Genomic DNA, 26,303 nt, shown 5'->3' on the forward strand with positions numbered 1-26,303 from the left:
GTGTGAATATGCTGCGTCAGGTTGCATACAAGCGTATAAGCGAAATACTGCTTTCTGTCTGCCAGGTCCTACTTCTGGAAATGACAATGAAAGTCGGTAATATAGCTGCTTCGTGTATGAGCTTCGTGAGAACAGTTTATTTACGCAATTCTGCCACAGCGTAGGCACCAGCCCTTCCCTCAACTTTTTTGTGGAATGTAGCTTTGTCGCGGCGAAGTTCATTCGCTCATTACTTTTTGCCAACTCGCGTGCCGTAGTCGTAAAATAAATTTAACACGCTCTTCTCGTACGTCAAAGGACGGACACTTAGCAAGTTCGAACTTTGGGCAAGACGTGAGATATTTTAGAATGGTAGTACTAGATTTGATCTCGAAGCGCCAAGCCTGGCGTTAAGAAAATAACCCCTACGTCATGACGCAGCAGAATGTGCTAATGCGCAGAAATAATTGGGATGCGCGGTTCTCTTAATTCCTTCGCGCGCGCCCGCTGTAGCGAGTACAGCAACAGAGTGAGGCACTGTGTCATGACGTCATGATGCATACAGCCCCTGGTTGGCAGTCGAAACTGGTTCGGTGAAACAACTGTTGCGGCAACTTAAATTTTGGGGGTGCGGGGACGTTCGCCACTATTCCATCTGGTGTTAAGATAGTCTGAACCCTGTAGTTAATTGCAGGAAAGAAAATGACAAGTCGACAATACCACGCGATTGCTTGTTTAACCAAGTGCAGAAGGAACGTACTGCTTCTCTGTGAACGAAAGAGAAAAAAGAAACTTACGCGCAAAAAAAAAGTGAGGCACTCGAGCCGTCAGCGTTAACCAGCGTCCTCCTACAACGTTCACTGGCGAGTAATAATTGTTTAGCGAACCGAAAAAAATTCCGCCTAGTAAGCGCGAACATTTAACAAATCGCACACATCTCGGACACCGAGTAAAGCCTCCCGTCACATTTTTTCCCACTTCGCCTTGAGTTATTTTCCAGAGTAGTTGAAGGGACGTAAGCCGAAAATTATTCCACGAGCAGCAGAAAATTACCCTACAGCAAAGTGAGAAGAAGTCCCGAGGAAAAATACCCCTTACCATGACGAGAAAAGGCTCCGCAAAGCAGAAAGCATGCAAATATTATGAACTCGTGCTGACGCCGCCCTGAATTTCACGCGCAAGCTAGCCGTGACGTGACGGATTCAGTCGACGTCTGCTTGGGCCTAGTTAATATTTCATCATTATGGAGGACTACATTTCAATCCAAAGGGGTCGGTGACTGAATTCGGCAAGTTTCAAGTTTGAAAAACTTGGGCCACAACGGCCAAAATACGAAAAAAAGATACCTCAAAATTTGTGACGTCACACTGACCTGGCGCCGGCTTTTCTGGCCGGGGAAAACCGAGCAAAAGTAGAACTTTGACAATTTATTCTCGTTTCCAGTACGCAACCTACTACCATGAAATTGGCTAACACATAAGCCCCGTTTATATGAATGCGACAGTGGCGCATCGCATTTCCATGCGCAGTTGGAAAAGGCGATGCGACGCCGTTTACATGTAGTGCCTTAACTCTCGCGAGAACGTAGCGCCACATGGTGTCGTATGTATAAGGGAAGTGCAACCGACTTCCAGTGTAACTGGTTTCCGGTAGTGGGCCGAGTGCACGTTGGTGGTTGAGTGCCGAGAAATAGAGAGTTTTAGTTTAGCGTACGCAACTTATAGCGTACGCCATACGCTATAGTGTAGCGGACGCAAAGCCGCGCACGTGTTTTGCAGCTTTAGTTGGCCAACTAGATCTTCGAATATCAGAGGAAATATGCCGTCGTTGCGGCTATTTTCCGACTCTAGCGATAGGTAGCGCTGACATCTCAAATGTTTCTTTCGTTAGGCTTCGACTCGTTCAAAACGAGAAGCGATCTCGAAAACACCACAAGGGTATCCAAAATACTCTGTCGTCGAAGCGGCCTGAGACTAAGCGAAAGACGTTTAAACAATCATTTGCTTCGAACGAAGTGCATTTTACAAAAGCAACGCCAAATTCACTTCGAAGCGGGCAGCGCGGACCGCCGCCATGTTGGTGGCCAATTCCTTCCCATCATTCCTAATGCGACGATCCTGCGTTTACATGCTCCGCGAGAGTCGACTCGCGCCCGTAAATCTACCCTCGCCTGGCGCATTAATGGGATGCGCCTTTCTAGCGCATTACTGCTGTTTACATGAATGTGATGCGCTAGAAATTCGATGCGATGCGACACTGTCGCATTCATGTAAACGCGGCTATAGTTTTGAAACAATACTTTATCAGATTATAAAGAGATTTTAGTATTTCGCCTAAATGTTCCTCTAATCTCTGAGCTCTGTGCGAAGACTAAGAGCGCTTGAAGGAGTAAATATTTGTGCTCGGCCGTCTCACCAAATGCCCCATGTGCAGCTATTAGCCCCGAGAACGAACACGAGCGGCGCTGCGAGCGCCGCTCGCGTGACGTCAGGGCACGGACTCGCGCCTGTCGTCTGCTACAGTTCAGTCGTTGTCCGGGCGCTTTCTGCGGTGTTTTCGTTTGTTCGCCCTCGTTCTCTCTGCTTGTACACTTATGGTGGTCGTCTCAAATATATTTTTACGACGTCTTCCTTTGCGAACATTTATTCAAAGAGCTAATTTCTTAGACAACAATGCAGCTCTCGAAGGCAACGCTTCAGTGCCAGCCGAAGCGACGCAGACAAGCCCATTGCGGGTTTTTCATACGCGGATAGACAATCGCAAGAGCATAGCCTATAGGAATCCAGTTATGATACCATACCTGCCGCGGTGCAACAAGTATGTCACAAAGCTGGCTATATATGACTTCTACAGCAGTTACTTTGATTTTATTCCGCTAAAATAGGTTTGCTCACGACGAGTAGTTCATGGTATAATATCGAATTTTTGCATTTCCTCACAGAAACGCTCGGCAGTAGCACGGGGACTTAACTAATACTGGAGCTTAGATTCTACACGCCTCACTTGCTCCTTTAACTGCTTGTCAACATTAGGCGGTTCTTCACGTGTTTATTTTTTTTTAAGCGGCGGAAATTTGAAGTAAAGTTAATGAAGGCTTACAGCTATTTACAAAGTACAAATAGGAATGTACCAATATATATTTCCTTTCCCGTGCTACACGTTCACCTCACCCCTTTACGGCGCGTTTGTCAATGATTAATAATGTAAGTTAAGTTCCTTTTTTTGTATATATTACCAAGTGTATATCATTTATTCATTTCAATGCCGCAGTGTGTTTTGCATTGTTATTGTGAAAATATTTCACTGTTCTTTCATATATTGTATAACTGCAATGATTTATGGCCACTATATAAATGTAATTTATATGGCGCTTGATGTGTTACCCCGTGCAGCCATATTGTACCTAAGGGGGTGAGGTTACCTCAAGCCGCGTCTTTGCGACTTTTTTCCCTTATCCACCTCCACTTACCACTCCTCTGTACATGTGTGTGTGTAAATGGAAATTAATAAATCAAATCAAACTCACTTGAGAAATTTACTGGTGCTTGCTGCTTGAGGAATATACATGAGGAATCTGTATGTCGAACTGACACAGGCTGCTCGGCCCAATTTTTTTAGTGAAGTATGCCTGTTGGACCGCATAGCTGCAGCCAGAAAGAAGTCGAACCGTCAATTATTAGTAGTATGGGACATATTGAAGATATCGAAATTCCCCTGGTGGAGGGTCAGAAATCAAGTGAACGTATATGCAAGGCTTGTGGTGCTTTCTTTATGAATGTTTGCGATTGGATTGGAGCAAACTTAATTTGCCTGCAAGGTTCTCTTTTATGTGCCGACGAAGCGAATAGTTATCCGTTTGTATAATTGAATAACGCTGGATCGAGACATGGTGAGACAGAAGGTGCTTGAATTTTCCTTTTGTATACAGGAAATCTAAGCTGCGGTGTAGTAGCTCGAGAATACTTTAGCCATTCCAGTTGGCGCTGTAAAAAACCTGCTTTATGGTTTTAATTCGAAGTTGTAGTGAACTGATGGGTTTGGCGAACATAGCGTGCCTCGCCATAAGGACAGTCGATTGCTACCGTTACGTGATCAGGGGTGTGCCATATTGTCGATAAAGGCTACTGAGGGCCACTATGAAACATTTCATCACTTTCAATTGAGTGGCTCTCGATCTTAACAACGAAACTTTTCTCTCAGGTGATTGCTACTATGGTGTTTGTGAATTAACTATGTAAATACTCTACATGACGCGCCGTCGTGTTAGCAGCCATGAGCAATTCGTTTTTTTGGAGGCCTGTTTCAGAGGGGGATGAAAGTAGCAGCAAACGTTTTCATAAGAAATGCGCGCATAACTATTTTTTTATGCATTCATGAATGGCCATATTTGAATAGAACAACACACCAGAGTAATAGGAATCATGATGAGAGCTTCGCTGGGCAGTGTCTTTCTAAAATCAGATAACATGTTGACGCCAATTACCTAATTTTTCTTCCACGTAAAATGCAATGCCTCTCATAGCTAAATACTAAAGGAATGTTAAATGTTTAGCGAAGCATCATACACAACTTCGCGCGTTGAATTTGCTGATATTCTTTTTTTAGTCAAAATTTACCGATAGACACGGCGCATATATGCATTGCAAAACCTAGTACACCCCTTTAACGCTACTTAGCTTGCGATATCCAAGCCGCAAAGTTTCTCGACTCTCACGCTTTTGAAGAAGAAACAGTGGTTAAGGTATGGCAGCTGAAAGAAGCCGACGTATTCTTCAATACGTACGGCTCGAGCCACAGATACCACAAGCATACACGAAGGGAACGAGCGCGCGCGGCAGCCGAGCGAGCCGGAGCGAGCGGCGTCCTGGCCGTGACGTCACTCGCGAGAGAGCGCCACTCCTAATTCTCGGGGCTAATAGCGAGACCGGCTCGACTCACATCCAAGCCAGCACGAGCCTCCAAGACACCCGGTGGCGATCAACACACCAGCTGCTACATTAGCTGCGCGGTGCACAGTTTGTTTCCCACGCATAGATCGCGGTTCAATTCCCGGCAGTGGTGGGTATTTCTTTCCAGCTGCTAAGCGACACGAAGGTAATCTTAAAAGCGAAGAAGATCGCGCATACAGCCGATCGTCGCAAAGGAAACAATCATTAGAGTGACGCATATAGCGTCGCTACTTATAGGACGTGTACGTGATACGGGCTTACGTCGGGAGGTGACCACGCAGACAGTTTTGCCATAGGAGCGGTGGCGCCTCGCATCTTCCCTTGGCGACTACGCTATAGTTCGGCGGAGTACAGTTGAAATTCGATCTAACGAAGTGATGACCGCGCTCGATTTATTTCGTTAAATCGGGAAGTTTGTAAACTCGAGGAAGGCATTTTTCGGCTCTTCGAAATCTAAAATTGTAACGTAGCTAAACGCCAAAGGCTGTCGCTGCATCGTAGTTGCCCCTAATGGGGCGACCTGTGGCGTAAACCATGAAATAACGAAAGCAACCACCACCGCTTCTACCGAGGCGGTGTTGAGTCCGCAGTTCCGTGCATGGGCGTGGCATGCAGTCTCGTCAAAATAAAGCTAGGGCCGCGACCAGGGCGCCTAGATGTTCCAGCGCGATAGCTTTAGAGCCCAGGTTCGAGAAAAACCCCGTATGCGTCAAAATTAGAAAGAAATGATGATGTGTAGTGTTTTATGGCGCAAGGGTCAGGTTTGGCCAAAGAGCGCCATGACAAGTGGTAGTGTTAGCGATGTATTATGGAAGGTGTGACTTGGCTGTAAAGTGACCTAAAATAGTCGCTGTAAAGTGCGTAAAATCTATGTACTATAAAATTATAGCGATGACTAATGATGAATACTATGAACATTAAAATCCATCGTAGAAGAATGATGCACAATAAAAATATACAGGATGGTAAAATTACTTAAAGCACTGCTGCCTCGCCAGAGCCCTTGAAACACAAGGGCCTAGAGGCATGTGCTATACTAAAGAGCTATCGCGGCGGTATCCTCTGAATAGAGGACCCGCTACGAACATGTGGGTTAAAAACATGCAAGACAACATCTTTCAGGAAACTTAGGACTGCGTTGGTGTCAAATATAGGTTCTGGGCCGAGTAACATAACGGGATGAAGGGGGATGCGCTGCCGGTATGCTAAGGGAAAATGTTTCTTTCGTATTCGGCTTCCCGACACTCCAAGAGGACGTGGAGGACGGTCAGCCTGTCCCCGCATCTACCGCAGGTTGGAGGATCATTTCCAGTGAGTAAATAGTTGTGCGTGCCAAATGTGTGTCCTATTCTGAGACGACAGAATAGGACATCTGTTCGGCGTGATTTTGTTACAGAGGGCCAGAATCCTAACTGTGGCTTTATCACGTGGAGCTTATTATTTGTTTCCGCGTCCCATAGGCGTTGCCAGTGGTTCCGTAGTTTCCTCCGTAAGAAGGGCTTCAGATCTGTGACAGGAACTGCAGCGATGGGATTAGCAGAATGCCATGCAACTGACGTGGCCATCTGGTCCGCCAGAACATTACCTTCGATGGCCCTATGACCTGGCATCCAGCATATAATCACATGTTGGTTAGATACATATGCTTTGCATAAGACGGAATAGAGTTCAATTATAACAGGATTTTTGTGCTTACAGAACGATATCAAAGCCTTCACTACACTTAGGGAGTCCGTATATATAACTGATTTTTTGAGTTTTGATTTCCTTATATGCTTCACGGTCGACAATATTGCGTAGGCCTCAGCCGTGAAGATACTAGTTTCCGGATACAGTATGTCGGATTCCGAGAAGGATGGGCCGACGGCTGCATAGGACACCCCGTCGTGTGACTTCGATGCGTCTGTGTAGAACTCCGTGCAGGAGTGTTTGTGCTGGAGTTCCCGGAAATGCATTTGGATTTCAATGTCTGAAGCGTGTTTTGTAACTTGCATGAAAGATATATCGCATTGTATGAGCTGCCACTCCCAAGGAGGTAGCAGCTTGGCTGGATGCATTAGGCGGAGCTCGAGGAGTGGGACATGCATTTGATGACTAAGCTCCCTTACACGCAGCGAGAAAGGCTGTCTTACGGAAGGACGATTACGAAATAGTGTAGCACTTGTCATATCATTAATGGTTTTAAAGCAGAGATGTTCGGGATTAGAGTGGACTTTCAAAAAATATGTTTGGCTGATGTATGTTCTCTGGATATGAAGTGACCACTCATTCGATTCTGCATATAAACTTTGTACGGGACTCGTTCTGAAAGCTCCTGTGGCTAAACGGATACCCAGATGGTGAACAGGGTCCAGCATCTTTAGTGCGCTCGGGGCGGCAGAGTGATAACTGACGGCACCATAGTCAAGTCGCGATCGAATGAGGCTTTTATATAGATTCATTAAACACTTCCTGTCACTACCCCACGTAGTCTGGGATAGAAGTTTCATTATGTTCATTGTTTTCAGACATATTTCTTTAAGATGTTTAATGTGGGGGACAAAAGTGAGTCTGTAGTCAAGTATGACACCTAGAAATTTGTGTTCTTTGTTTACAGGTATCTGTTGTCCACACACTTCTAAGCAGGGATCCGGAACCAGGCCTCTCTTCCTTGTAAACAAAACACAAGAACTCTTATGAGGATTGATTTTGAATCCATTTTTCTCTGCCCACCCTGACACCTTGTTCAAACCATGCTGTACCTGTCTCTCGCACACTGCGAGGTTACAGGATTTGAAACCTATTTGAATGTCGTCCACATAGACGGAATACAAAATGGCCGGTGGTAAGGACGTACGAAGTGTTGTCATCTTAACAATAAAGAGTGTGCAACTGAGCACGCCACCCTGGGGTACACCGGTTTCTTGTGCAAAAGGACGTGACAGCACATTGCCTACTTTCACCCGGAAGGTACGATTGGACAAGTAGCTTTTTATTACGTTTAGCATATTACCATGAATGCCCATTTCTGACAAATCTCGCAAGATTCCGTAGCGCCAGGTCGTATCGTACGCCTTCTCCATATCGAGGAATATCGATAAGAAGAACTGTTTGTGTACAAACGCGTCACGAATATGTCCTTCAGTACGTACAAGATGGTCGGTTGTGCAGCGCCCTTCTCGGAAGCCACACTGAAAGGGATCAAGCATTTTGTTTTGTTCAAGGAAATGGATTAGTCGCCGATTTATCATTTTTTCAAATACCTTACACATGCAGCTTGTGAGGGCTATCGGGCGATAACTTGCCACTGAAGAAGGGTCTTTCCCTTGTTTCAAAATAGGGACCACAATGGCTTCTTTCCATGCCGTTGGAAGGTACCCTGCGTCCCAGATAGTGTTGAAGAGTGTAAGTAGTGTTACTTGCGTGTCATTGTGTAAGTGTTTGAGCATTTCATACACGATTCTATCGGATCCCGGTGCAGAGGTCTTGCATGCGCTCAAGGCAGCTTTCAACTCGGCAGCACTAAAAGGGCAATTGTACGGTTCATTCTGTCGGCATTTATTGGTGAGTGGCTTGCATTCTTCTATTTGTTTATATTTAAGGAATGATTGTGAATAATGATTTGAGCTTGATACACTCTCAAAGTGCTCCCCCAGTGAGTCGGCCTGATCTTTCATTGTATCGCCCTGTGTATTTACTAGAGGGAGTGAATATGTTTGCCGCCCTCTAATTCTATTTACGCGGTTCCAGACTTTCGCCTCATCTGTAAACGAGTTAATACTTGATAAAAAGTTCTGCCAACTTTCTCTTCTGGCCTGCCTGCGGGTTCTCCTGCCTGGAGATTTTACTTTCTTAAAGTTGATAAGATTCTCTGCAGTGGGGGAAGCGCGTAGCAACCCCCACGCTTTGTTCTGTTTCTTACGAGCAATCCTACATTCGTCGTTGCACCACGGGACACGTCGTCTGCATGCCAAGCCACTTCCTTCAGGTATGCATTTAGATGCGGCATCTATTATGAACGCTGTAAAATAATCCACAGCGGCATCGATTTCTAGAGAAGACATGTCAGCCCATGAGATTCTAGATAGATTTCGAAATTTCTCCCAGTCGGCTGTATCTATCTTCCACCTAGGAACTTGTGGGGGAAATTCATTTTCTTTAGATGTTTTTAGCAGTACGGGGAAGTGATCGCTCCCGTAAGGATTGCTCGTAACTTCCCAGTTGAGTTCGGGTAGTATAGACGCGGAGACTATACTAAGATCTATTGACGAAAAGGATCTGTTTGCAAGAGAGTAATATGTGGGTTCTTTCTTATTTAGAAGGCACGCTCCAGAAGAAAAAAGGAACTGTTCAACGAGACGACCTCGCGCATCGATGCGAGAGTCTCCCCACAAGGTGCTATGCGCATTGAAATCGCCAAGAACAACATAGGGTTCTGGCAATTGATCTACATAAGATTGAAATTCATGTTTCGTTAATTGGTAATGTGGGGGTATGTAAATAGAGCTAATGGTGATGAGTTTGTTTAGAAGAACAGCTCGAACCGCCACTGCTTCGAGAGGCGTTTTTAGCTGTAAAAGTTGACACGCAATGCTCTTATGGATAACAATGGCGACACCACCCGATGATGCGACAGCATCATCGCGATCTTTGCGATAAGTTATGTACTGTCGGAGAAAATTTGTGTGTTTGGATTTTAGGTGTGTTTCCTGTAAACACAGCACTTTTGGATTGTGTTTTTGGATGAGTTCCTGCACATCATCTAGGTTTCTAAGAAGACCTCGGACATTCCACTGAATTATTTGTGTATACATTTTTAAAGTAAGTTGGTGCTGTGTGTACGGAAACTGAAAGATGTCTTAGATTACAGAGCTCTTTCGAGGCCCTGTAATCGGGGTTTTGCCCTTTCTGGAGCGTTCGAGTGAGCCTCGCCGCTCCTTAGGCGCTTGGCGCGCCGTGAGGACATGTATAGTGTCCATTGCCTCTTGGGAGGCGCTGGACACATGCTCTTGCGAGCGACTTTTCTGTGAGGGTCCTGCCTCGGAAGGCAAGATCCCTGCGCCCACCTGCCCGGAGGTCGATCGGGCTACCTGATGGATATGGCTGCGCCGGCTGTTGCCAGCGCTGGATGGGGCCGGGGAGGTTGGGGCAGCCTCGGCTGCGCCCACCTTCGGGGTCGATGGCCCCGTCTTCTCTGTTGGCGTAGCAGCGTTAGCTGCAGCCGCCGAGGGGGCGGATGGCGTCACTGCCGCCTCACTGGGTGTGGGTCGGACAGCCGCCGGAGGCCGTTGTGGCGCTGCCCCCTGACGCGCCACTTCGGCAAATGTGTTCTTAGGCAGGTATGCCACCCGCCTACGTGCCTCCTTGAATGATATATTTTCTTTCACTTTGATCGTGACTATTTCTTTTTCTTTCTTCCAAGACGGGCATGACCGCGAGTATGCGGCATGCTCGCCGTCACAATTTACACTGTGGAAAGCATTCTCACAAGCTTCAGAGGAGTGTTCATGCGCGCTGCATTTCGCACAAATTTGGCGGCCTCGGCAGCTCTGCGAACTGTGGCCAAAACGCTGACACTTGAAACATCGGAGGGGATTTGGGATATACGGTCTTACACGGAGCTTGATGTACCCGGCCTCAATTGACTCGGGCAAGACACTTGAATTGAAGGTGAGTATTAGGTGTTTGGTCGCAAGTTCCTTACCATCTCGCCTCATCTTGATTCTTTTGACATTTATAACATTTTGTTCACTGAAGCCCTCCAAGAGTTCAGCCTCAGAGAGCTGCAGCAAATCATCGTCCGAGACAACGCCGCGGGAGGTATTCATCGTGCGGTGCGGGGTTACTACTATTTGGGTCTCCCCAAATGATACAAGTTTAGGCAGTTTCTCAAATTGTTTCTGATCGCGGAGCTCCAAGAGGAGGTCACCGCTAGCCATCCTCGATGCCTTATATCCTGGACCAAAAACTTCGGTAAGGGACTTCGATACAAGAAATGGAGAAATTGTTCGCACTGGTTTAGCTGGTGTTTCAGAATGGATAACGTGGAAACGAGGGAAAGAATCTTTTTGCCGACCAAAAAATTTGAATACTTCATCGGTGCGCCCTCTTTTGTGAGGGCGATCAGGGAGTGGAGAGAAGGAGGTAGCCATAAACATATGTGAGATTTCGGCAGTAACGCCAGCCACCCACCGTGGAGTCCTACAAGGGGACGCTGCAGGACCTGTGAAACACGGCCTGCAAACGCCAGCTGTACATTACTACTATAACCAAATATGAAATAACCAAGGTTGGCTATCCACACAGGGTTAACCCTTGCCGCCAGGAAAAAAGAAGTAAAAAGAAGAGAGGAGGAGACAGGAAAGGTGGAAAGTAAGAGAAAGACGAAGGTAATAGGGAGAGAGAGACAGGAAAAGGCAACTACCGATTTCCCCCGGGTGGGTCAGTCCGGGGGTGCCGCCTATGTGAAGCAGAGGCCAAAGAGGTGTGTTGCCTCCGCCGGGGGGCCTTAAAGGTCCAAACACCCAGCATCGGCTCAACCTCCAGGATCCCCCTTTCCCCAGACACGGCTAAGCCGCGCACGGCTACACGCGGGAGGCTCCAACCCTCGTGTGCTCGGGTCCGTGGTGTCGCAACACACCAAACGCCTGCTGACGCAGACGCCCCTGCGGGGAAATTAGAAAGAAATCGCCGTTCTTTTTTTTTGCTCATCTATTACAGTAAAAAGCTTCGTTAAATCGAGTTAGGCCAAGTTAGATACGTTAATTCGAGTTGATGACAACGTTCAACCCTATGGGCACCTGCCGGGGAACGGAAATTTCTTCGTCAGATCGGGAACTTCGTAAAATCGCGTTTCGTTAGATCGAGTTTTAACTGTACTTATCGCAAGAACTTGGGCACGTCCGCTCAAGGCGTCAGATTCATACGAGAACTTTATTGTGCAATCACTGTCAATGGGCAGCGACAGTACGGCAGGGTTACACATGCATGACGTAAAAGCAAATTCGGACGCATACTCATGTACGCACACCCGCTCAGCAAGTCTACTCTGACGCCACTTGTAGCGCAAGGCGGCAGTCTCCGCCGCCGCATTTACCACGGCCGTACTGTTCACGCCGGCTGGAGACGCCCGTTCATGTTTGTCTAGTCACTGCGTTTTCTGTTTTGATTGGATCGCGGTCGCTGCAAGACGGCGGTGCTGCTCCGCGGCATTTCTTGTAGCGCCAATTCATCTCGCTTCCCCTCTAACGACGTTCACGGTTCTGATCCGCACAAAATCGGTTAGTGCGAAAGCACGAAATCAACCACGCGGACATTAGGCGCCTGAACAAGAACGAACACGCTTGAAGATGAGGTGCCTCACAAAGGTGGCTGGATGAAGAGCGACCCCAGCGCCATTGCCGGCGTCGCACCTCAACAGTTTGCGAAACGAGAAAAGAGAACAACCGTCAGCGTTTGCTGCTTGAAGTCGTTCCGGTCAGACAACTGTATGCGATGCACAGTGTTGTAAGGGCAGAGCTGCACAGCAGGAACTCCAAGTGGCTGTACACGCAAACGCTCCCGCCAGGAGCGCAAGGGAGAAATAATAACGCCGGTCTGGCTGCGCCGCAAGCTTATTCAGCGAAACCGTGATGGCACGCCCGTAACTTCGCTGCGTCGTTTTAACGCGACAGCGTTAAGGAGCTCGTGTCGCAGAAAAGCGGGTGTCGGCGGTGTTGGCCATGAGCGAAAAAAATGGCTGTGGCTTAGCTAAGGCTAAGCCCAGGATGCGAAGCATACTAGCCTTTATTTTAGTTGTTGAACCAATGTTCAGCGTGGTGAACTGCTGTTGCTTGGCTATATTTGGTTCGGCTAGACGAAGAAACAACTCTTGCGTTACTCTGCTTCGCCTTCAGGAGTGGAACGCGACAGCGTTCCCGTCGACCCGCCAAGCGGTGTAAGACAATGGGCTACGGCGCAGCGACTACGCGCCCCGCATTGGACGCGGTGAGCGTCGAGCAACGCAGCGTTCGGCGCGGCAACAAAATGTGCGCCTGAGCAAGCGACGCACGCCTGAGCCTTAGAAACAGCTCGTTTCTAAGGCAACACCGCATTCACTAGAGGCGCTTTTGTACCGCTTTGAAGCATCGTACTCGTGGCTCAGTGGTAGCGTCTCCGTCTCACACTCCGGAGACCCTGGTTCGATTCGCACCCAGCCCATCTTGCAAGAGTTGAGCCAAAGCCACCTAGAAAATCAGTCTCTGTAGCACGCCGCAACCTTCGCTTCTCATTCCAACGAGCAGCTCTGTCTTCAGGAGGCATCTGAGCTCGTGAGTGTCTAGCAGAGGCAAGCACAGCTGCTTATATACCACCGCGACGCCGCGAGCGACGGTGTGAGTTGGTTGGAGGCCCGTTTCTCCTCTGTCGTGACGTCACGGTGTCACGTGGTATTGAAGCCGACACCACCGCGCCTGAGGAGCAGGGTTGTGCTCTAGTAATATGCTTCGCATAAAAGCCCGCAGGCAATCCACAAGTAAAAAGAAATTACAAGAAGGGCTGGGTGGGAATCGAACCAGGGTCTCCGGAGTGTGAGATTGTACCACTCAGCCATGAATTCGATGGTTCAAACGGGAAAAAAGCGCGTCTAGTGAATGCGGTATTGTTTTGCAGACAAACACACTGCGCGGCCCTCGCGTCTCAGGAGACCTCGCAAAACTCCGCGCTCGAGCCTCGCGTAAACGCGGCGACTTGCACCATCCACACCGGGACATCACGGCGACGGCGACGGCGCGAGTGTGCCTCGAGTGCCCGTATAAGTGCTTGTGCTCGATAAGTGCTCAATAAAGCAGAGATTAAATCCGACATCGAAACACCGGTGACCCAGACAACACAGCTACGGAATGCCATGTAACGTTTTTTGCTTGGCGCGAAATTTTTTCCGAACCTTGCATGTGTTCTCAGGGATGAAATTCCGCAACGTCATTGTGTGTGGAAAGCACAAATCCTTACCTGTTCCTTCGGGCTGGTGAAGTGAACTTCGGGCTGGTGAAGTGTATCAGCGATTGTATCGAGAGCCAGCCGAAAAAGTCCAAAATCTTAGCCCCGAACGCGGCGTGCAGCATGAACACCGCCCTGAAGTATTTGGGGCGTTTGATGGTCACTGACGGGATTTTGTCGAAGGACTGGTTGAAGTGGCGGCGCAGCGCGGCGTTCCAGGTGTCGTAGTCGGTAGACGGCGCCACCGTTGGGATGTCACGTGGGTGAAGCTCGAGGGGCATGCTGCGACCATGTCATGTGCTTCCTTTTAGTGTTTTTTTTTCTTTGACCAGCGAGGCTGTCAATGAGGGCTACTAGGTACCCTCGAGAACGATACACATGCTAGCTTTCGTGGTTTTCTGAAAAAAAAAAGCTAGATGTCTCATGACGTTTTTACTTCGCGAAAACGGGGAGAATGCAAGGAATATGATATGCAGAGTAATTTTGATGCGCATTGGTCAATTAGGGGCTAAATCAATATTACTAAGCCCAAGTTCTCGCATTATTTAGAGTACCTATATGAAAAGATTATATAGCAGGTGTTCTTTGTTTAGCTGCACAATGTTTTGGAGTAAAAGCATCATGCGCCCCATTAGGCGAAAATCATTCGTAGTGGGCGTGACGGAAAAAAATGGTACCGAAAATGGCCGACGACGCACTGAGTAAAAACACGGCAAAAAGTGCTAGGATCGACGTCAAATGTATCCTGAGGTTCTTGCACACAAAGTAAAGTATTGTCGTTGAAACGAAAATTCGGTACGGTTTGATCTGGGTGGGAATCGAACCCTCGTCTCCACGGTGCAAGACGAGCACGTTTCGTCGAGGCCACGGCTGTCCTTTTTTTTTCGGCTTCGCGGTTCTGGCCAATCAAAGGTTCCCCTAATGCATGCGTCATTGCACACGTCACGTCGAAAACATCTGGCTGACTAAAGGTGCGCCCTGGAGAGTGCGTCACTGAACACGTGACAGCGCAGCTTACAGGGAAAAGGTGGCGCCACGTTAGGAGCCTATAAAATGAACGCGTTCATGATGTTTCGAGGTCTACAAGCGGTACACCGCTCTCGCGTTCTCACACGTAAGCAGTCTTCAGTGTCTCTTTAGAATTTTTCGAAAATTGCCTTTGGCGGATAGCACGAATCTAACCCTCGAGCTAGATTACTCGAGGAGGAAGTCATTAATTGTACGAGAGTTCAAGATGCTTATTTGAATAATTTGAGTAATTGGAGTAATGAACTTTTTATTTAATTACATTACGCTGCGCATTTATGTTTGCTAGCCAGTGAGGTCACAAGGCGTGCCCACTGGGAAAGAAGTCTCAGGATCAAACCAGTTTCGAGATATTAATCTTCCAACTGTCCGACAAAATGGATTGGGGTTCTAATTACTCTTGCGCTAAAATGCACAAAACCGCCGTTTCTCGAAAAAGTGCAGCTGTGCATTTTTACCCCAAGTTTGACAGTGCATATCTCGAATCCGGTGCCATCCTCACAATTCGTTCCAAGTCGATATGCCTTGTACACTCGCTAGCTTAAACTGGCAGATCTCCGGAACCATATACACGCGATATGGGTTATATAACGCGCAAATTTATGCGAAACAGCGTCCATAATGAAACCCTGAAATAACCCTTAAACCCATAAGCAATATGCCTTTCACCTCTTACCTCGTCTGGTTTTGCCCAATTGTACAGCACGTTTCGCGCAAAATTAGCAATTGGAAACAAGAGTCGCAAGGTGTTGAGAAACTAAGTCATCTACTTAGGGAGAGAGCCAAGGCAACAGCCAAACAGGAAGGAAAAGTGAAAATTAACAAATTTAACCACTATTCTTGAGAATATTTAAGGATCAACATCTTTTTACATAAAAAGCAAGTAGGCAAAACACCGCCGGAAGTGCAGAACAATTCCGTGTGTTTTGAGTGACGCATCTACAATTATGAGTCGAACCACCTGACGTATAGCCACTTCTCCGCTGTGCTTATGTGCGTATTTTTGTAACTTATCGCGGTGGGCGCAGCGCGTCTAGAACCACAGCGTCCTGCGCTCTATGCGGTTGCGCGGGACTGGCGGCCACGTATCGTTACTCAACTTTCCAAATAACTTGCCAAGGTTGACGACTGGGCGTGTTGGTATAGCATATTGGAGGTTGGAATGCGCAGCAGTTTCACGATACACACAGAGGAGACACACACCGCTCTGCGGTGTGTGTCTCCTCTGTGTGTATCGTGAAACTGTTGCGCATTCCAACCTCCAATATTCCAAATAACAATACGTAAGTTTTGGCGCTTGAGAGAGCAGTAAACGAAGGATCGAGAAGAACTGGGATTAATCGGCAAATATATGTTTCTCTATTATTCATCCAGAGCTACTTCAATAAACGCTACTATACTCGGACACAATTTCAGCCTGCTTTGAAGCACTGCCCATGCTCTCATAACCGTCAATCGCTGTTCCTCCGCGAGGCTGCAAATAATTCGTACTTCAAATTTCCTTGTTACCCAAATAAGGCGGTAACCACAGAACACCAATTATTACCACGTAATTTCATGTTTTCTTTCGCTTATTATAGCGTTATGGCCAGAGCCTAATTTGTTATTGAACTGAAGTAGAATGGTTGCTTCGCTACAAATATATATTGTCAATTTTCACTTCAAATGGCAGTGAAGTTTCATGAGTAAAACGGGCTAAGCAGTTAAATGAACTGTACCATATACTTTTCAAGAGTGCAATGCTCAGACTCCATGCACCTCGTACATGTCTGTTGTACGGCTCAGTGCTTCGGCCGATGAAAAGACACTTCAAGAACAGTGGACACTCCGAATTTTTCAAGAGTGTGACGCCATTTTGAAAAGGCCGTATAACGATGATTTTGTTTGCTTCTGTGATTGACTGGCAGAGTAACACAACCCCGCGCGGTCCGTGTGCCTTGGTTGCTAACTGCTGTTTTTTTTTAAAGTTGTATTCTACTACTGAAATTTTTCATTTTACATTTTCGCTTGTTTACTTGTTCTTGGCAGCATTCTCCCTGCCCTTCTTTCCTGCGCGAGTCCATTTGATGTGGTTCCTTGTTTGGCAATTAAACGATAGTTGTATCTCGCAGGCCTAACTGTGAGATGCGACTTATTTCATTTCACTTTGGCGGGTTTACGCGTCTTTATGGCGAATGGTGGACGTTATTCATATTTGTACTAGTAAAGGTACCCCCCCCCTCATTTGCATGGAAAGGTTACCTTGGGTCCGTGCATAATACATAATACTTCGGGGCCAAGTAGTGATTACGAAACTATAGATAGTCCCGGAATGGTAAACCAATGCCCGTGCGTCGAAGTGCGTATATACTTCAGTTCGTGGGCGTGGAGCCGCTTTCTTCATTGGACAAAACACGCCGAGCTCTCTCAACAATCTTTGATTACCGGCGTATAGCATCAATCGACTTCCATCCAACGCCTGGAAATATTCTACTCTCATCACATGGGTAAGCCTGTGATTGTGGGTGCAGAATGCTTTCACCCGCAGTCAAGCCCGCTAATTATGAGTCACGTGCACGGTTACACGACAAAATTGCTGAAGAATTCTCACTGTTCCACAGGGCGCTTATCACCGATTATCCTTGTTAAACCATCGATTATCATTGTTACACGCAAGAGATTCACCCATGCGTAGTTTCCCCTATTCAACATTTACGCTGTGTGCGATGCCAGCTTGGCTTTGAAGCTTTCAGAAGGGGCGTGCAATGTTCACCATACCTGTCGGCCATGGTGTCCTCGTAGGACGTGGAGGCCCCAAATTTGCTGCTGATTTCCATGAGGTCTTTGAAGAGCTGATCGGAGCGCCCCTTGTCCTTGGCCAGCTTCGGTGTAGACGCAAATGTGGCGTACGTCAGCTTGAAGTGGCCCAGGATTCGCTTCGTCATCCTGTGCCGCTTCAGCATCTCAAGTGTGGTTATGAACTCCTTGTCCAAGCTGAAGGTGACAGTGGGCGACTCTCTGGCGTTGTTGCTGACACTCACCTGCACGTGACACCATCGGCGAGAAATGTTGAAGCGACGATGAATAGCGATAATAACTTAGGCTAATTTAGAATAATAGGAATTATGATAATTTAGGCTCAATTAGCCAATAGACGACTTGCAAAATTACGATAGTGCGCTTTTCTTTTCAAGCCTTTAAGGCAGACTTCTACGTGAGGAATTACATTCAAACAATTAATTGTAATCCATTACATTTCTCGCTAATTTTGCAAATTAACGAATACTTCGTTTAATCGATAACGCTCGCGGTTCCCGTATAAATTTAACAGCGAAGCTGTATGTAGCTACAGTGTGGTGGTGGTCGATGTCCGCCTACACGGATCGCGTCGAAACAAAAAAACAAACAAAAAATTTCGTCTCCAGTTCCTCGCGAATGCTTTCTGGCTCTCAATCTAATCTAAGTATCTCGAAAAAATTTTACTGATATTGGCCGCTCAGACGAATCTATCATTACGCTGTTTCATTTATTTTTCATAAAGAAGTTAGTTCACAGTGAAGTTGTAAACGCTGGAGAGTTCCGGTCTGCTGGCAATACATGGCCGACTACGCAGGGAGTATGGTTGTAAGAAATGGCTGTAGCTCTTGCTTTATGGAAACCTTCGCGAAACAAATTGTATGAAAATTAGCCGCTAAGAAGACTCTAACAATGCGCAGGAGTTTCATCTGCTTTTGCTAATCGCGTAGTTCACAGTGAAGTTGTAAATATTGTGCAATTCGCGTTTTTCCATCAATACACGGACTTCTCCAGGATGGAAACGGACAGCCCCATCTTTGTACGCTAGAATAAAACTCAAGCCCTTGCAAGTTTAATTCAGCTAATTATGTAAGAATTAAGCTCAATCGCGAATTACAAACAAACATATTCTTTCGTGCACTCCTTTGGGCTGCGCTCCAGTCAACGTGTATCGTAGCTCGCATCGAGGATCAGTTTAACGGCCACCTGCGTCCTATGCACACTATTGAAACGAGTGGACGTTGTTTGTTGTGGTTGCGTCATAGTCGCCTAGGCGACCGTATAATAGATGTATGCAAATATACAGACACACGCTGATGCGTCGATTAAGGCAAAATGTACCACAGCTTCGCTGCTCGATCGTCCTTCTTCGCAGAGTGAAAGCGCTGATGACTTTTTTTCTCTTTCTTTTTCCAGTAATCAAATACATGTAACCAGTTACTGTATCGACGGGACAAGCTGTAACAGACGCTGCAGCTTTCAGAACCTGAATTAGGCGGGAACTGCACCAGAACACCAGAGATCGCGCAATGCGTCAGCATCGAGGATGCTTCAGACAAAACCCCGGAGCTCACTAGTTGTATCCTCGCCTTTACGCTGCACCTGATGTTGGGCGACGAATGGAACCGGTACATTGCAATGTTTCTTTTATCAACGGCCACTTATCGTGTTATTGCTAGGATGATTTTTTGTAACTTTGCATTGGCCATACCACCTTCTCCAAGCATCTGCAACAAGGAAGCGCCGAGCTTCATAGTGGCCGCAGACGCTGGGGAACCGTACACGTTAGCATGATGCTTATAAGCTAGAACACTGCCTTACATCCCATCACGCATATAATGTCTTCACCAAAAAAAAACGAGAGAAAAAAAACGCGGGAAGATTAACGCATCAGTCCTGAAAAGGAATTCCTAGTGAAGATGAGCAATGTGTGAATATTTGCAGAAGAACGTCTGCAGAGGTACTGCAAGTGCCAGGCCAGTTGGTTCCGCTTGTGGTATCTGTTTAGGGTTCATTTATGGTCGCAGAAGTAACGAATTGCTTTCGAGTATACCCCTCCGTTACTGTCGTGGGGTAGTAATTCGCAAACCCCCACTGTGCGGTTATCCTTGTGTGACGTTACCGGTGGTGAGGACAGCGTTTTCGCATTCTTCTCTCTTGACAGCTAGCGTTCCGCGGCGCTGTTTTCCATTTTGGCTTCGCCTACACCCCCCCCCCCCTGCCCCCCATATTTTTGAGGCTATCACTTTCCTTTATACCTTACTCTACGCATCGTCATATCCTACTCCTGCTCCCCCATACATACTGGGGGAGAGTGAACTACGTGTAAATAACGTGTTGCGTATGAAATCAGTTCCTCCTGGGATGAGGACAGTAATCTGTGTCAAAAGGCTGGTTCAGCTGCATGCTTTGTTGTACAAGTGGTAAAAGCAAAAAGTAGATCACCAGTGATGAAAGACTTAAATGATAAGACAGTAAACGTAGGTAAAGAACCTGAACGTTTCTAGTGACCCTCTACTTCTTCACGTCCGCATTCGCAGTGATGAATTCCGCCGCTTGTCAGCTGTCAAACCGCATTTGACGAAGACATCAAACCGCATTTGACGAAGATCATCTAAAAAATGGAGAAGCACCTAGCGAACGAAAACGTGGGCTGAGACCTCACAGTAAATATCTCGCCTTGCTTTGGTCTCGTCTATTGATTCCCACCATAGTCAAATATGCATCACCAAGTGGCGCAAAATTCTACTATTCTAATGTCAATAGCGTTTTAATCTTTCCGTGCCAGCCAATCTGCGCGTATCCATTTATTCTTTGCGTAAATAGGTGTCGGCATGGGCACAGAAAATGATATATGCTGGAAACCAGTGCTTTCGAGAGAAGTGATTCTACCAGGCTGCACTATCGTGGTATGGAGCCGTAGGCTTACCTTTCTTTATTTTTTGTTTCATTTTTCCGGGTTACCCAAGCTTCCCGAATTCCTTCATTCATCGCGTGAATAAGCGGGGACACGAGCAGGAGGAGTGATGTATGCAACGAGCCGGTACTTTCCAGAGAAGTGATTCATCCTGGCAAAACCTACATTGTAGTGGCCTATGGGCTTACCTTTTTTCATTTATTCATGCAAGCCAATCTGCACTTGTATGTTTATCCATCGCGTTGCCATGCATCGTCAGGTGCACGGGAACTGATGTACACAAGCACCGAATCCGCGCTCTCGATATAACTGGTTGAACCTGGCTAAGCCGATATTGTAAGGGGCGATGGGCTTACATTTTAGAGCGAAGCTTTCAGCCTGTAGTTGGTCGGGATTTTTCTTTGCAACGTGCTCGCACAAAAAATTCGGCCTATACCGCAGACAGCACAAAAAGGGCGAAGCGCACAGTGTACGGCTCATCCAAGAGGTAGCACATGATGTCATCAGGTGACACCATCTCTTGACGATGACGTCAATGTGCAACGTCACGTATGGTGTGATGAAGTCATCAGGCGATATCGTCACGTGACGATGCCATTTGTACCTAATGTAACGTTTGACGTGAGGCTCATCACGCCCCCTATGGTGTGACGTCGTCATGTCAGTCTGTCGTGATGACGTAATCACGTTACGTCATCACGTGAAACGTCACCTCACCACCGGATGTTAACGCCCAGTGTTTCACTTCATGGGCCACATAATGCTATCGAATTTATAGATGCCCCCATCAGCAGTTGTGGAGGCGGTTTTCCACAGCGTCGCGGGACATTCGCTTTCGCAGGGCCGGGATGGCGAGTCAACTTTTTTTGTAGAGCATTTTCGTTTTCGCGCTTGGGTTGCCTCGCGGCACAACGTCCGTACGGCACCAGAAATATAAATATGTAGGCCTGTTTCATAGAAAACCTGCAATAGTGACTTAAAGATGTGTTCTCCATAATCCATCTTTCGTTATGTTCAGCTTGAGCTCTGTTCGTTCAATATCACAGTATTCCGTATACGTTTCCGTATACCGCCGTACCTCTACGCGAATGAGGACCGTTGTGTGCAGTTTCGCCGACATGTAGAAGATCCCGTCGATGAGACTGGCTGAAGGATCCACGTGGTCGGGCCACGTGATGCCGCCTTTTCTGAGAGCCTCCCTCACCTCCTGGACGTTGCTGCCGCGGATTACGCTCTCGCAAACCTGCAAATAGGCGGCCGCTTTCTGCAGCGGCGACTGCCCCTGATCCGGCACACTCATATTCCGCAGCCTGGTCGTTACATTATTAAAAGAGTCGCGCCGGATACGGTACACCGTGCTGATGTCGTTCTTGAGCCGGCTCATCTGCAAACGTAGGAGATAAGAAAAAAAAAAAACTCAGTGCCCTTCCACTCTGTGAAGAACGATGACACGCGGAGCTGTGTAAATGTGGGCTCCTTAATGGCGAAATGCGCCTTCGCCGTGGGCAGGCCCAGCATTGCACTATCTTCGGTATCGGCCCACGTATGGGGAGTGCTTAACGCCTGCGTCACCTCCGCCGCGAGTCGGCCCGGCATTGCACTAACTTTGGGATCGGCCTATATGTATGAGGGGCGCTTAACACCTGCTTTACCTCCGCCGCGGGTCAGCCCGGCATTGCCTTAATTTGGTGGTCTCGCCCACATGTGAGGATTGCTTAACGCCTGCGTCACCTCTGCCGTGGCTCATCCCAGTATTGCACTATCTTCTGGACCTGCCCACGTATGGAGTTTTGTGTCCACACCCGGAAACGATTCCGGTGTAACTAGCCATAAAGAGCTTGGCTGTAAAATCGCTTTAATGTAGTCAAATAAAAGGCATACGCAGCCAAGCAAATTCTTTGCTTGGGTCGCCCGCAAAAAGAAGAAAAAGAAAGAAATGTCAGCCTATGGGCACGTTACTACGTTAGCCCATGCTACAATCACTTAACTCGAAGGTACTGGTTTCGAAGGTACTGGTTACTGCCATCCTAACATAATATACCCTATTATAAATTAATTATTTATTATTAACTAATTATGTATGGTGAATACGAACACGGGAGGACTTTTCAATATTACCCGAAGGTCGAGGCATTGACTGCTGCATACGGAGGTCTAGCGTTGCGCTTGAATTCATCAGACACTGTTCTAACTTTACACGGGTGCCACACGTCGGCGCCACGTCACACGCATGGATGCCACTGCTGGACGGCAGGAACAACGCCCTCACCGCTACCAGGCGTCACAAATCGCGGGCAAGGCAGGGACTGCATTGGCACTGCAGGTGTCGCAAATCGATGGCGCACGATATGAGACACCAACGGAAAAAGGTAGGCTTAATTGAGCGCCCAGTGAAAAATAAATATTAGATAACGCTCGTTTCACGTTTGCCAGAACATATAGGCGTGCCAGCAGCGGAAGACAGAATGTTGGCCTTGCTCCGCCGTCGAGGCGACTAGCGTTGACGGTACGTTCAATTCGCTTAGTCGTTTTTGCATGCAAACGCGCCTTGCGTCTCTGAAGACTAACACTCTGCGCGGGACCACCCCATGTACCTTCACCGGACAGTACGCCAACGGCGACAGCGCGGAGGACGCCGACGGCGTGGATGCACACCGAGTGCCCGTGTAATCGCTATCGCAACGAAACCGCGCCCGCCTTGTTCTTTACGTGTGCCTCCGCATGTCCGTGCAATTAGCGCGCACTGCTCGTCCCCGTGCTTACGAAAGTCTGCTGCTTCGTACATGCTGGTGAGGAGAACTCATACCTCGATGCTGCAGATGTGTTGGTAGTAGTTGTCGCACGGCTTGTTCCTCTCGTCGATGGCGTTTCTTAAGAGGGCCGCGTACTCGGCGCACGCCGCAGTCGGGCATCCCGAACTGTGCGCGGAAGGTCCAGCGCGGTAACGCCAGGCCAACGTCGAGGCGACGCCCAGGAGGACAATGATAGCCACCGCGACAGCTGCGCCGATGACGAGGCAGGCACGGAAAGTTCGTTGGCGCTCACGGCGATGGGCCTCTTCGACCGGATCGCGGATGCCCAGCGCCGACAGGTCGACCTGCGGCGAGCGCGACGGCCAGTCTGTCGTGACTCACGGGGCACGAATTCAGAGCGAGATTTTACACTGTCTTCGAAATCACGAGCGTGCAGTCTGCCATCCTCATAGGCTGTTTTTATGGCCTAGAAACAGAAGTCTAGGTTCTCGGCTCTCCCAGTGTTCGTACCGGTGCAATTCCCTTCACGTAGCTCAAGCGCTTGCCCCTAGCAGCCAAGACGTAGAAACGCGGCTAGCTGTCCTGTGTTTGTAGATAAGGTACATTGTTTTATACTTCTCTAAGCTGTTACGACTACCGCAAATTTTGAGCGAAAAGGTGTGTTTTCGACATCATTTCACTACATTATTGGGACTGCTTTAGAATATCCAAAATAGCCGCGGGGATGGTCGCATGTGCATTCCGAGATGGCCGTGACCAAGAAGGAAAAGTGGCGTAATATATAGTAGGTTGGTGCTGCGGCCAGGCGACACATTGCATTACCGTTACTGGAGTTATGGCGAATTAGGAAGTCACGCTTCATTTCGACGAGGTCTGGTGGAAGAAGGTCGGGTGCGAGGAAGTTCTTTTGTGCACGAGGAATGCTCGAAGATGTCTGGTAGATATTTTTTTTCTTGTAGAAATGTCACAGTCGAGTAAACTTTGTCTGCTTGCCTCTATATGTTCATCTTTCTTTCGTGCCAGGAACTTATTCTACGAATTTTTTCTTGTAATACTTATCAACTTAATCTGCATTAGTGTTCCTCTTTTGGTCCATCTATACATCTTCGAGCGTTCACTTTAACTGACAGCACCTTGTGCCACTTCATATTCGATATGTCATGGTCCCTGGCCTGTCATTCAACCGTTGCTTGCACCTAATCGGTGTAAGTTCTGGTATATATATATAAAAAAACATGCTCCTTTTCCCGACGTACTGCTCTGTGGCTTGCCTATACCCAGCTACGGCCGCTGGATACATATTTAAAAAAATGTGCGGCCTGCCGCGTGCAACGAAAACGCTGTTATCCGCTGCAACGCCACAAGCCGGAGTCTGCTGTCTGAGATCAGCATAGAAAATGCGTCACGCACGCACGTGGAACGTCGTCGCCGACGCGTCCCATCCCCGGCAGTTAGCGCCGTTCGGCCCAGCCAAGCGGCCGAGAGTGCAACTACGGCAGGCCGCAGCTTTCTTTTTTCGTGATCCAGCGTTGCTTATACTACACTCAGCATTTTGTCACGTTGTGGTGTGCGACTTGTCTACCGGACCTTGCTTAATAATGCGAGAGCGGTAATCAGCACCGTTGTCAGATGGGAAGAGAACTTGGCACCCAGAGGCGCCACGTCCCAGAGCTTACATGTACTCGTCAACCCAAACCATCATTCGATACATTGACCCCGGTGCTCCCCTTCAACCCAGGCTGACTGGGCGGGGGCACTTGGTTTAGGCCGACGTTCCTTCCCGGACAAGGGGGCTGTTGTGGTGCAGCACAACTGAGGAACTGCACTCCACACACAAACAGCCAAGTCGGTTTTACAGGGCACAAACCTGGTCTCCCCCCGCATTGCCAAAGGCACGATCTGTCCATGCAGAGGGCAAACTGGAAGCTCATTACGTCCGGTTTCCTCGACGCTAGGCGAGCTACGTTAATGTACCGCCTGGCGCGAGGATGCCTTCCGTTGAGTTACCGGCGCATCACAGCCATCCCGGCTCGTGGAGTGTGCCCCTTTTGTGGCGGTCGTGAGGACTCGGCTCATATCTTTACGCAGTGTTTGCTTACGGCAGCTCTTCTCCAAAGGACTGCTAGTCTCTTTAGGCTCCCAGGCGTTCCTTATGAGACAGTTCCATTTTTGGACCCTTTGCCTAATCAGGCGATCAACCAGTTCGTGCTTGTTCTCGCCGAGTGCTCATACCAAGTTCGGTTGGCACGCTGTGATTCACTTTTCGGGGATCGGGTGCCGGGCCTTCACGAAAGCCTCGCGAAAACACGGAACGAGGTCTGGTTCCATCTCACCCGGGAGCTGCACCGCTTGAACAAGAAGGTTCTCGAAGTGGGGGCTCGTCCTGCCGTGATTTTTGATGATTTAAGCGGAAGGCTATCCATTAAGTTATGATGCATGCTCCTAAGGTTGCTCGATTCGACCGTGTGTGCCACTCGATCTACGGGGTTTTTTTTTTTTTTGGCTCAGTGGAACACAGAGGCGGAAACGGTGGTGGCGCACCCTCGTGTGGTCGCACTGCCCCGCGCATGGCTTTGGTTGTATCCGCGGTTGTATGCCTTGACCTCTTGTGCGTCAAGGCAGTCCGAGCCTTAATAAGCAAGTAGGTAATAAGCATGATTAATAAGCGAGAGCGCATTGGCCAAACGAATTTCAAACCACGCATACGTAACCAGACAAGCCCTCCATGTGGCGCAGAGAAATTACGCAACTAATTGACTTTCTCAGGATAAAACATGTAGAAAAAGTGTAACTTACACTCCACCTACAGACGCGATAGAGACGGATTGTAATTCGAATATACGTGAAAACACAATTATGTTACGCGGAAACTCAAACACAAACCCCTCTTAACGCGGAGCGTTTTCCAGCTGCTGTTTGAGGTCTTTCTTATAGTCGCGGACAAGTTTT

General features: G+C 47.9%; 1 protein-coding gene across 8 annotated transcripts in view; it reads right to left on the reverse strand.

Annotated features, from left to right (window-relative positions):
* The window catches only part of LOC139061031 (EEF1AKMT4-ECE2 readthrough transcript protein-like), a 186,164-nt gene that overhangs the window by 47,640 nt on the left and 112,221 nt on the right, over positions 1-26,303 (reverse strand). Inside the window, exons 3-6 of one of the 8 annotated variants that reach the window (XR_011515151.1) lie at positions 23,408-23,698; positions 21,680-21,985; positions 17,667-17,929; positions 13,896-14,165 (exon numbers count right to left, since the gene is read on the reverse strand). The exons of 6 other annotated variants lie outside the window; for them this stretch is intronic. The gene's annotated coding sequence lies outside the window, so the exon portion shown is untranslated. Of the gene's footprint in view, positions 1-13,895; positions 14,166-17,666; positions 17,930-21,679; positions 21,986-23,407; positions 23,699-26,303 lie in introns of those variants that run through there. One more of the 8 variants, XR_011515150.1, reaches the window with a different exon arrangement.

This window comes from Dermacentor albipictus, chromosome 6 (assembly GCF_038994185.2).
Source record: "Dermacentor albipictus isolate Rhodes 1998 colony chromosome 6, USDA_Dalb.pri_finalv2, whole genome shotgun sequence".
Lineage (NCBI taxonomy): Eukaryota > Metazoa > Arthropoda > Arachnida > Ixodida > Ixodidae > Dermacentor > Dermacentor albipictus.